The sequence below is a fragment of the Procambarus clarkii genome, chromosome 76 (genome assembly GCF_040958095.1).
Source record: "Procambarus clarkii isolate CNS0578487 chromosome 76, FALCON_Pclarkii_2.0, whole genome shotgun sequence".
Lineage (NCBI taxonomy): Eukaryota > Metazoa > Arthropoda > Malacostraca > Decapoda > Cambaridae > Procambarus > Procambarus clarkii.
Window position 1 is genome coordinate 18,112,393 of NC_091225.1, and position 12,751 is coordinate 18,125,143.

Genomic DNA, 12,751 nt, shown 5'->3' on the forward strand with positions numbered 1-12,751 from the left:
AATATCAAAACTGCATAAAGTTTACCTTAGAGCTGTGCCCCGCATTGAGGGGATTTTCTTTTAGCATCACCTTTTACAGCAACAGACACAGGTCTAGATCCGAAGATCACATTCCAGTGGCCCTCCACCTTGGTGCCCCAATTCACCCTGAGCATAAGTATTTGCAATAAGGTGGAAACTCGCCAATATTGGTTGCACAGTCCGCACTGTGGAAGAGCCTAAGGTTCGTTTGCATGCTTGGCACAGTGAAGATAAATACACCAAGAGAATCTTTGATCTAAGACCATCACAGTTCTGTGTTTCTTCCAGATGGTATCACAATATTCTCTGGAAGAATGGCAAATAGCTTGTGTAAGACTATATATATATCTATCTATCTATTTTGTCAAGTAATTTTTCGTAGAATTCTGTCAAATTTATTTCTCTACTCAACTCTGTCCCTTACAGTGTACTCCATCACTTCCTTCTTCCTTCACTACGTCTTTCACACACTCCATCACTTCCTTCTTCCTTCACTACGTCTTTCACACACTCCATCACTTCCTTCTTCCTGCACTACGTCTTTCACACACTCCATCTTTCTATTCCTCTATTCCCCCTTCCTTCTCCTCTATCACTCACTCGACCTGATTCATATGCAGGCATAATCCACTCCCTCCTTCCCTCCAAACCCCTCTCCCTTCTCTCCCCAACCCCCTCTCCCTTCTCTCCCCAACCCCCTCTCCCTTCTCTCCCCAACCCCCTCTCTCTCCTCCCCTCCCACTCCTACTCCTACTCCCCAAGTCCCTTTTGAACTGCAGCCATTAAAACTCTCCGGGACTTAGGTTGAAGCCTTAAAACTTCAAGTTACGTAAACTACTTGATTAAAAACTCCTGAAGACTGGCAGATGTTCCGGATAATCTTTAAATATGTGGATTTTTTTGTCAAATGAGATGTATTTATTTTACCAAAAAATTAAAAACTGGTATATAAAGAAACAGTTCAAGGTTATTTGTTCTTAATATCGATACATTATAGTTTTCACAACTAATTTTGATATGTATAAGAGGAACATATGAAAAATGTTCTCGCTAATGTTAATAGAATACAAGAGAGAGAAAGAGAGAGAGAGCGAGAGAGAGAAATAAAGAGAGAGAGAGAGAGAGAGAGAGAGAGAGAGAGAGAGAGAGAGAGAGAGAGAGAGAGAGAGAGAGAGAGAGAGAGAGAGAGAGAGATTACCATTAAAATACATCTTAATCCACCTCCTCGTTCCCAGAGAACACAGCAAAATGGAATGACTGGGTAACTAGCCTCCCATCCAGAGTAACTGGCCTAGGGTGTAGATCTAGGATGACAAGATCAATACACTCACTTCCAGCACTGGAACGACTGGAATCACAATCTCTCCAGCACAACCAAAGTTGAGATAAATAGCATTAATTATACACATGAAGAAGGAATTACAAATAAATAAGTTGAGATCAAGAGTGGCCAAATGTGAAGGTAATATTGAACTAACCAAAACTAAACGGACAATATATATATATATATATATATATATATATATATATATATATATATATATGCAAACAAGCCTGAATGGTCCCCAGGACTATATACAACTGAAAACTCACACCCCAGAAGTGACTCGAACCCATACTCCCACAACTGGTATGTACAGGGACGCCTTAATCCGCTTGACCATCACGACCGGACATAAGGAAGTGATAGCCGAGGCTATATGAACCACTTCCCCGCCGGCACTCGGATGGTAATCTTGGGCATAGCATTTTATCAAATCACCTCATTCTTTGGGGCACACGTGAGGAACACAAATGCAAACAAGCCTGAATGGTCCCCAGGACTATATACAACTGAAAACTCACACCCCAGAAGTGACTCGAACCCATACTCCCACAACTGGTATGTACAGGGACGCCTTAATCCGCTTGACCATCACGACCGGACATAAGGAAGTGATAGCCGAGGCTATATGAACCACTTCCCCGCCGGCACTCGGATGGTAATCTTGGGCATAGCATTTTATCAAATCACCTCATTCTTTGGGGCACACGTGAGGAACACAAATGCAAACAAGCCTGAATGGTCCCCAGGACTATATACAACTGAAAACTCACACCCCAGAAGTGACTCGAACCCATACTCCCACAACTGGTATGTACAGGGACGCCTTAATCCGCTTGACCATCACGACCGGACATAAGGAAGTGATAGCCGAGGCTATATGAACCACTTCCCCGCCGGCACTCGGATGGTAATCTTGGGCATAGCATTTTATCAAATCACCTCATTCTTTGGGGCACACGTGAGGAACACAAATGCAAACAAGCCTGAATGGTCCCCAGGACTATATACAACTGAAAACTCACACCCCAGAAGTGACTCGAACCCATACTCCCACAACTGGTATGTACAGGGACGCCTTAATCCGCTTGACCATCACGACCGGACATAAGGAAGTGATAGCCGAGGCTATATGAACCACTTCCCCGCCGGCACTCGGATGGTAATCTTGGGCATAGCATTTTATCAAATCACCTCAATTCTTTGGGGCACACGTGAGGAATTCTGGGGTGTGAGTTTTCAGTTGTATATAGTCCTGGGGACCATTCAGGCTTGTTTGCATTTGTGTTCCTCACGTGTGCCCCAAAGAATGAGGTGATTTGATAAAATGCTATGCCCAAGATTACCATCCGAGTGCCGGCGGGGAAGTGGTTCATATAGCCTCGGCTATCACTTCCTTATGTCCGGTCGTGATGGTCAAGCGGATTAAGGCGTCCCTGTACATACCAGTTGTGGGAGTATGGGTTCGAGTCACTTCTGGGGTGTGAGTTTTCAGTTGTATATAGTCCTGGGGACCATTCAGGCTTGTTTGCATTTGTGTTCCTCACGTGTGCCCCAAAGAATGAGGTGATTTGATAAAATGCTATGCCCAAGATTACCATCCGAGTGCCGGCGGGGAAGTGGTTCATATAGCCTCGGCTATCACTTCCTTATGTCCGGTCGTGATGGTCAAGCGGATTAAGGCGTCCCTGTACATACCAGTTGTGGGAGTATGGGTTCGAGTCACTTCTGGGGTGTGAGTTTTCAGTTATATATATATATATATATATATATATATATATATATATATATATATATATATATATATATATATATAAAGTGTGATCTTCTCAGGGCCTTTTAATAAGGAAGGAGGGAGAGTGTTATCAGGAGAAAGCGCAAAGCCACTACGACTATATAGCACTTGGAACGGGCCAGGATAAGGATTTGGGATGGGACGGGGGAAAGGAATGGTGCCCAAACACTTGGACGATCGGAGATTGAACGCCGACCTGGATGAAGCATTCAGAAAGAGTGTGGTAGCGGTCATTTACAACCCTCCAACCGAAAGTTGTAAATCAATAACAGAAAATTATACAATAATGCAATACTTTGCCTACAAAATTGTAAATAACGACCACAGTGGCAACAGAAGCCGAGGCAAAGAACTAAACAATCTGGAATGTTAATCAGAGAAATATAGATAACGAAAGTCGGACATGAGGGGCAACAGGAGACATGAAGAACAAAGCTGGTGAACACATCGGAGAAGAACTTCTCGCGGCATCATAGAGCCCACAAAAGGAAGTGGAAAGAACCCCCCTAAACTCTATCGAGACGATACAGTATCTCGGTAGAAATGCTCTATCGTCCAACAGAACTAGCGACCATCATATTCTCGTGTTTGAGTCCAAAGTGTACCTAAAATAAGGGCGTTAAAAGCCAGGAAACACCTGAGAAAGGCGATAGACTACAAACAAGGGGACCTACGGCCGGTTGAGACCCAATCTGCGAGAGCTGCAATGAAAGAGGGAATTAGAAGAGAATGCAACAAACGATGGAATTCATGGAAATGTCAAAATATCCCCCAGGATGTCCATCCGTTAAAAGCAGGAGGTGGAAGCAGGGAATAAAAGGACTATCACAACATGGGAATGGAAGAAGTACAGAAAACTTTGAACTAAGAACAAGAGGTACTAAACAGATACACTAAACAGAGGAACTAAAGAGGACCAGAAAGGAGTCAGAAGGGATGTTGAAAGGCGATTTGAAAACATATCAACAAAGTTCTGCATCGGAGAGGCACTGAGGATTTAAAACTAAGAAAATTCTCTTTAAACTCAGAGACAGTAGAGCAAAACCTCAAAGCTGGAAGAGGAAATCTCAAATGATTCTTAGAAATGTAAGGAAATAGTCATTCCCTTTACAGGTAGACAACAAAGTTGAACGCACTAAAAGAAGAAGTAGCGAAAGCCACCTCCATTGAAAACCAGATTTGAAAATTAACTCAGAGAATCGGGAAGACAAAATTAACATATATGAGAAGACATGAAGACATGACGACATGAAGCCATTCATGTCATTCATCAACGTGAATGACATGAATGAACCTCAACCTCATACTCAAACTAACGCTTATACGTTCCTGTATTTCCTCCGTTCATTATCCATGAAATACCACCAAACTTACGGATGTTAATCGTTCGCGTCTCTGTATTGAGTCGCGCGTATACGAACGCTAAATCATTGAGTATTTTTAAGCCGTAAATTCTACACGCCTTGAAGGGGAAACCTAAATACCAGTTTGGGAGAAATTTATGCAAAGTTTTGAAATCAGGCGATAAATTTGGGGGATATTTTTTTGTATAATGGATGGTGGAAAGTGATACCTGTGTGTGTGTATTCATGTGTTTTTGATACATGTTTCGGTGGTTGGTATTGTGTATGTGTATGAATACACCGGGGTTTCTTGGCATGTATAGCTCTTGTATATGTATCATGTATGGAAGTGGAGTGAATACTGGTCATAATTTGGTATATGTATATCATATTAGATATATTTTAAATATGTTGTGTATATTATATAATTATATAAGCATGTGTGTGTGTGTATTTACTATTTGTATCTGCAGAATCGAGCTATTAGCTCTTGGACCCCGCCTTTCTAACCAACTTATTTTTCCTCATTTATGTCTACTACATATATTTCTCGTACACACACACACATCCCCAGGAAGCAGCCCATAGCAACTGTCTAACTCCCAGGTATCTGTTAACTGCTAGGTGAACAGGAAAATCAGGGTGAAAGTAAATATGCCAATGTGTTTTTATCTTTGCTGGGAATCGAACCCGATCCCTTAGGACTACGATCCCAAAGTGCTAACTACTGAGCTACGAGGCCGTGTGTGTGTGTATTTGCTATATTCCCATCCCACTATCCATGCACAATCCTTACCTATGTTATGCCCTTCCCTCATACCCATCCCTCTCCAATTTCCAATCTTTTTCTTCGTTTTTTTTTACATAATCCAGACTTTCGTCTTTCTCTCCCTCTTCTACTTCTTCCCTTTCTCTCTTTATCTTATTCTTTATCACATATCCTCTTCATCTCCTTCACTCTAATTTCCCTCCTTCTCTCCCTCCTTCTCTCCCCCCTTCTCTCCCCCCTTCTCTCCCTCCTTCTCTCCCTCCTTCTCTCCCTCCTTCCCTACGTCTCAGACCATCAGGAGGAGACGGGTGTCACACGCGGGCAGCCTCCCTACTGTGATGGATTTTTATCCTCCTTTGAAGGATGTGGACGATGGTAGCGGGTCGAGGAGAAAAACAATTATTTGGATAACAGAGAGAGAGAGAGAGAGAGAGAGAGAGAGAGAGAGAGAGAGAGAGAGAGAGAGAGAGAGAGAGAGAGAGAGAGAGAGAGAGAGAGAGAGAGAGAGAGAGAGAGAGAGGAAGAGAGAGAGAGAGAGGAAGAGAGAGAGAGAGAGACTTCTGTTTCTGAAGGAATTTGTAAATAGCGAGAAAGTTTGGGAAAGATAAAGAGATGTTATAATAGAGACCTGACGGCTGAGAGAACAGCGCACGGCGTTCGTAGTCCTGAGGTTCCGGGTTCGATCCTAGGTGGAGGCGGAAACAAATGAGCAGAGTTTCTTTCACCCTAATGGTCATGTTCACCTAGCAGTAAATAGGAACCTGGGAGTTAGACAGCTACTTCGGACTGCTTCTTGGGGATGTGTACCAAAAAGGAGGCCTGGTCGAGGACCGGGCCGCGGGGACGCTAAGCCCCGAAATCATCTCAAGATAACGACAAGAAGATAACAGTAATGCTTATATAATCCAATTATATAAAGTTATATAAATAAAATATTTATATAAATAAATATAATTAAAAAATATATAAAGTTAATATTAATTAATAATTACTTAATAGTAATAATTAAATAATTAATAATCAATAGTTAATCATTAAATAATAATTAAATATTATTAATTTTAATAAATATATCGAACTTTATATATGTACTTTTGTATTTTGAGCATCTGTCCTCTCATCTTGTCTTTTATCACCTCTTATTTATTCCCTCTCTATCCCTCTCTTTATTCTCTACCTTTCCTCTTCTCTTAACCCCTCTTCTTCCCTCTTTAATCACCACTTCTCATCCACAGTAGAAAGGAATTAGTCCCCCCTCGTTATCATAATTGATATCTGCTACAACCCACTTAACTCTAACATTTTAACAACCATTACAACAAAAATAGGGAACTAGAGCATGAGTTTAATTGGTGGGGAAGTAGAGAAGTTGTATATACCACATCCGTCTAAGTTAGCTCGGCCGGAACGTTCCATTAGAAGCATTCAACTTGGTGAGTAAGTTAGTGTAAGTATTTCGGACCTGCTCCTACAGCATGCCTTCAGGATGTCTGTAAATCTCTGAGTGGCCACCTGGTGGATATTATTATTGTTGGGGGAGATGTTGTAGGTATTGTTGGTGTTGTAGCTGTTGTTGGTGGGGATGTTGTAGCTGATGTTGGTGTTGTAGCTGTTGCTGTTGTTGGTGGGGATGTTGTAGCTGATGTTGGTGGGGATGTTGTAGATTATGTTGGTGGGGATGTTGTAGCTGATGTTGGTGTTGTAGCTGTTGCTGTTGTTGATGGGGATGTTGTTGCTGTTGTTGGTGGGGATGTTGTAGCTGATGTTGGTGTTGTAGCTGTTGCTGTTGTTGATGGGGATGTTGTAGCTGATGTTGGTGTTGTAGCTGTTGCTGTTGTTGGTGTGGATGTTGTAGCTGATGTTGGTGTTGTAGCTGTTGCTGTTGTTGGTGGGGATGTTGTAGCTGTTGTTGGTGTTGTAGCTGTTGCTGTTGTTGGTGGGGATGTTGTAGCTGATGTTGGTGTTGTAGCTGTTGCTGTTGTTGGTGGGGATGTTGTAGCTGATGTTGGTGTTGTAGCTGTTGCTGTTGTTGGTGGGGATGTTGTAGCTGTTGTAGATGTTTCAGTCCCTTCCACAGAGGACAACAAAAACGGTAATCACCAGGTAAACTCAGACTTAGTAAACTAACTATGCCATCAGGGACTATACATAGTCTCCAAAGACTAGGGGACAGATTCACGAAAGCACTTACAGAAACACTTACGAACGTGTACATCTTTTGTCAATCTTTGGCGACCTTGTTTACAATTATTAAACAGTTAATGAGCTCCGAAGCACCAGGAGGCTGTTTATAACAATAACAACAGTTGATTGGCAAGTTTTCATGCTTGTAAACTGTTTAATAAATGTAACCAAAGCCGTCAATGATTGAGGAAAGATGTACACGTTCGTAAGTACTTGCGTAAGTGCTTTCGTGAATCTGGCTGTAGGACACTTGCCTTTACCCCACATTTTCTAGATTATGTGCTTGCTAGACATCCCATCTCCCGTTTTCTTACAAGAGAGAAATGTCTCTTTACATCCTTACTGCTCATCTGAGTCGCTTTTAGCCATAGCATCACCTTCTCTTATACTATCTTGAGGTTATCTTGAGATGATTTCGGGGCTTTTTAGTGTCCTCGACCAGGCCTCCACCCCCAGGAAGCAGCCCGTGACAGCTGACTAACTCCCATGTACCTATCAACTGCTAGGTAAGAGGGACATAGGCTGAAAGAAACTCTGCCCATCGTTTCTCCCCGGCGCCCGGGATCGAACCTGATCACCACAGGATCACGTGTCCAGCGTGCTGTAAGCTCAGCCACCGGCTCCACACACTGTGTATGTGTGTATATGTGTGTGTTTCTGTATCATCCAGCCCACGTACATGATAGCCCACACCACTAACACCCACTAAAGCCACCTCAAGCACCCAGCCGCTGTTCCTTCGCTCCCAAATCGCTTCCGCTGAGCCGTAAGCCATAACCCATGAGCCCAAACGCGTCCTCTATGAACTGATCGCCCAATATCGCCCGCATAAAAAAATCGACCTAAGCTCTCGGGTCATGGGTTCCTCGCCTGGTTTAACTAACGCTTTCAACAACATCGTTCAGCTACACTACCATCTGACGCTCAGGTAATTCACTTAAACGAGACTAGTTTCCTCGGATACCATCATCCGTCTTTATCGTTAAGGCTGCGGTTTTTACAACGAAGTTTGGACGTTGTTCTGTTAGACTGAGAGGGTGTGTGTGTGTATGTGTGTGTGTATGTGTGTGTGTATGCGTGTGTGTGTGTGTGTGTGTGTGTGTGTGTGTGTGTGTGTGTGTGTGTGTGTGTGTGTGTGTATGTGTGTGTATGTGTGTGTGTGTGTGTGTGTGTGTGTGTGTGTGTGTGTGTGTGTGTGTGTGTGTGTGTGTGTGTGTGTGTGTGTGTGTGTGTGTGTATGTGTGTGTGTGTGTGTGTGTGTGTGTGTGTGTGTGTGTGTGTGTGTGTGTACTCACCTAGTTGTACTCACCTAGTTGTGTTTGCGGGGGTTGAGCTCTGGCTCTTTGGTCCCGCCTCTCAACCGTCAATCAACAGGTGTACAGATTCCTGAGCCTATTGGGCTCTGTCATATCTACACTTGAAACTGTGTATGGAGTGAGCCTCCACCACATCACCCCCTAATGCATTCCATTTGTCAACCACTCTGACACTAAAAAAGTTCTTTCTAATATCTCTGTGGCTCATTTGGGCACTCAGTTTCCACCTGTGTCCCCTTGTGCGTGTTCCCCTTGTGTTAAATAGACTGTCTTTATCTACCCTATCAATCCCCTTCAAGCGTGTGTGTGTGTGTGTGTGTGTGTGATGAAGGGATTTTACTAATTTTGCTATCTAACTACGCCACAGTCGGCGTCATTGCGTCATCTTAATCACCTCGTTACTCCCTTGTGGTCATTACAACAGGGAACCAGTGCTACAGGATCAACGCCCCTCACCTACATCATATCATTATACCAACAAAACTGTCGTCTTCATCATACTCTCCTCAGCATTATCATCATAACACATTCATCGAGTCATCATAGTTATGCAGCACCCAGCAGACAGCTATTCAGCATGCTTAACATCATCGTGTAAAAATGATCACATCAGTAGAAACAGGAAAAGTAGTTCACAGCAGCATAAGTACAAGATGCAGCATCAGCAAAAGCATCTGCAGTGGCAGACAGAGCACAATAGCAGCAGCTGTAGAATCAACAACAGCTGCAAAACTAACAGCATCAGCATAGTCTGTCATAGCAGTATAGCAGCCTCATCACGTAGACGAGATGACGAAGCATCACTTCCAGCATCAACTGGAGATGCCATCATCCCAGCGGGAGAAGATATGACGAAGCAGAAGCAGCATCTCTCTGAAGAGCATCGACGGGTGTACAGATGACAGGAAGCTTGCTACATACCCGCCTGCGGGTATTTTGCCATCAGCTCACGTCAGAGTACCGTTGTCATGGATACCAACATCCTCGCGGTGTTAATTACACCTGCGGGTCGGCTTTATCTCAACACTGTACAGGTGTAGCTGTTGATGCTGTGTTGGCTGGGATGGCTCTTTAGCACCCCCTTTGAGTGCTCACCTAGTTGTGCTTGCGGGGGTTGAGCTCTGGCTCTTTGGTCCCGCCTCTCAACCGTCAATCAACAGGTGTACAGGTTCCTGAGCCTATTGGGCTCTATCATATCTACACTTGAAACTGTGTATGGAGTCAGCCTCCACCACATCACTTCCTAATGCATTCCATTTGTCAACCACTCTGACACTAAAAAAGTTCTTTCTAATATCTCTGTGGCTCATTTGGGCACTCAGTTTCCACCTGTGTCCCCTTGTGCGTGTGCCCCGTGTGTTAAATAGCCTGTCTTTATCTACCCTATCAATTCCCTTGAGAATCTTGAATGTAGTGATCATGTCCCCCATGTGTGTGTGTGTGTGTGTGTGTGTGTGTTGGAACACCACCGGATGTTCTGGTTGTGAAGTGTAGCCATTCCAGACGTCTGCCAATCTTCCTAATCCTCAAAAGGAAGATTAGGCATTTCTTCCAGTTTGACTCAGATGCTGGAACGTTGATGTTCATGGGCTCTTTGGGTCTCGGAGTTTGAAGGTTTTATAAATTATTCACAGGGATCACTTCATGGCGATTCTGTAAAGAGATTACAAAGATCAAACCACACACTAGAAAGTGAAGGGACGACGACGTTTCGGTCCGTCCTGGACCATTCTCAAGTCGATTGTGACATTTTGAAGTCGATTCAGCCAGATTATTGTGACTCCTCGTCTGCATGAGATTATGAAATTTCCAAATTCGCGAACTAAAAATTGCAAATTCGCGCAAAAATTATCCAAATCCTCCAACCAAAATAACTACAAATCCACTAACAAAAAAATCCATAATCCTCCACAAAACAAATCCATATCTGCCAACATAAAAAAAAATCCATATCCCCCGAAAACCCAAATCCATCAAAAAAAAATAAAAATCGCCAACTTATGCCTACTGCCCGCCAACTACGCTCGGAGGGCGGGGGGGGGGGGGGGGGGGGGCAGTATATAGGCATAAGAAACACGCCAAAAATAACTCGCCAAAAATAAGTAATTAACATGAACCACCTGTGGTCCCGGGTTCGATCCCGGGCGCCGGCGAGAAAAAATGGGCAGAGTTTCTTTCACCCTATGCCTCTGTTACCTAGCAGTAAAATAGGTACCTGGGTGTTAGTCAGCTGTCACGGGCTGCTTCCTGGGGGTGGAGGCCTGGTCGAGGACCGGGCCGCTGGGATACTAAAAGCCCCGAAATCATCTCAAGATAACATCAAGATAGTACTCGGCAGTATACACGCAATTATAGGTTACTTACGAGAATTACAACGGTAACTATCTATGGGTTGTTATCGTGGCGTGTGGGGGGGGGAGGAGGGGTCCTTTTCATTGTGATTGTGTGTGTGGGTTTTGGTAGTGGGTGTAATTGTTTTTATTTATGGGGTTTGGTGCACTTGTGATACTTTTTTTTATGTGGAGTCGACCTCCAGTACCTCTGATAGCAATAGATGCTGCTTCCGTTTTCTGTTTGAGTCATCCGGCCGACTCTGTAAGGTTAGAATAGGTGACTTTCAATTCACGTTTTTCATAACGTTTTGAAACTTTATGAGAATTTCCTGCCCACCTAACCTATCAGAGGACCCTTAACTTACTCTTGTTGAAAAAAAAAATCCCAAATTTATTTTCATTTTTTTTTTCATTTTCAAATTACGTCCATATTCGGCCATACGGGCAAACGGCCAAAAGCGACGTTCTTATTAAGAGGACAGGTTGGGCACCTCTTTTACCAGAGGTTGAGATTGTCAAGTTCCGCTACTATCAGCTTGTTCCATTTATCTTACTCCAAATCACTATCATCTGAAGCTTGTATACGATTCTTATCTCCATCTATGCCTTCCTGTTATGTATTATAGCGTCATCACACCGTCTTTATCTATGACAGAGAATGTCTCTGTGTCCGTCCGAGGCTGCAAACCAGACGCTTAAAGTTAACCTCACGAAACTTTGCAGGGGAACTGGTCTGGGGTACGGAACGAACATAGGTTAGTCTGGGTCACCAGAATTCAAGAGAGAACACTGTGCCAGGGGGTCACATTCTGACCCCCACGGCAATAGTTAGCCCTATTCATCGGCTACATCTATCTAAATATTTTAAAAACTAGTTAGAAAAAAGTTTATAGTATTAGAAGAAATGGGTTACGATTATATTCTTTTAATATATCACACAGAACGCAAAATGACAGAATGAGAGAAAATAAGAAAGAGATAGACAGATAAAAGAGGCAGATAGACATAAGGAGAGAAGGAGAGACAGGTGGAAAAGGTGGAAGAGAAGCAGGAAAGGGGAAAAAAGGAGAGAGGGGGGAAGTGAGAAGAAAAGATGGGTGTAGAGATCCCCGGGAACAGCCGGGTAGCCCTGCTAGTGTATAACATTCCATCCCAATGTATTATCTTCCATCTGATGTATAACAATCTATACAGAGGTGTATTCTCTATACACACGTAATTGTTCTCTAGCAATAATACAACTCAAGCCAATGGAAAGAACCAAATTACTCTTTCATAAATTTTTAGTGTTATTAGCCCTGTTATTGTTATTGGTTCTGTTGTAGTTCTCGAAGCAATGACAATTGTTCCAACATTATTGAAATTGTTATCCAATATTCTCACGTGAAGGCGACTATGATCTGGCCACGTTATGGAGCAGGTGTGTGGAGGTTATGGAGCAGGTGTGTGGAGGTTTGTAGTCGTATGGTGATATGGCAGAATATGTTCACATATAGGGTCCTCACACACACACACACACACACACACACACACACACACACACACACACACACACACACACACACACACACACACCCTGACTCCATACACAGTTTCAAATGTAGATATGATAGAGCCCAGTAGGCTCAGGAATCTGTACACCAGTTGATTGACAGTTGTGAGGCGG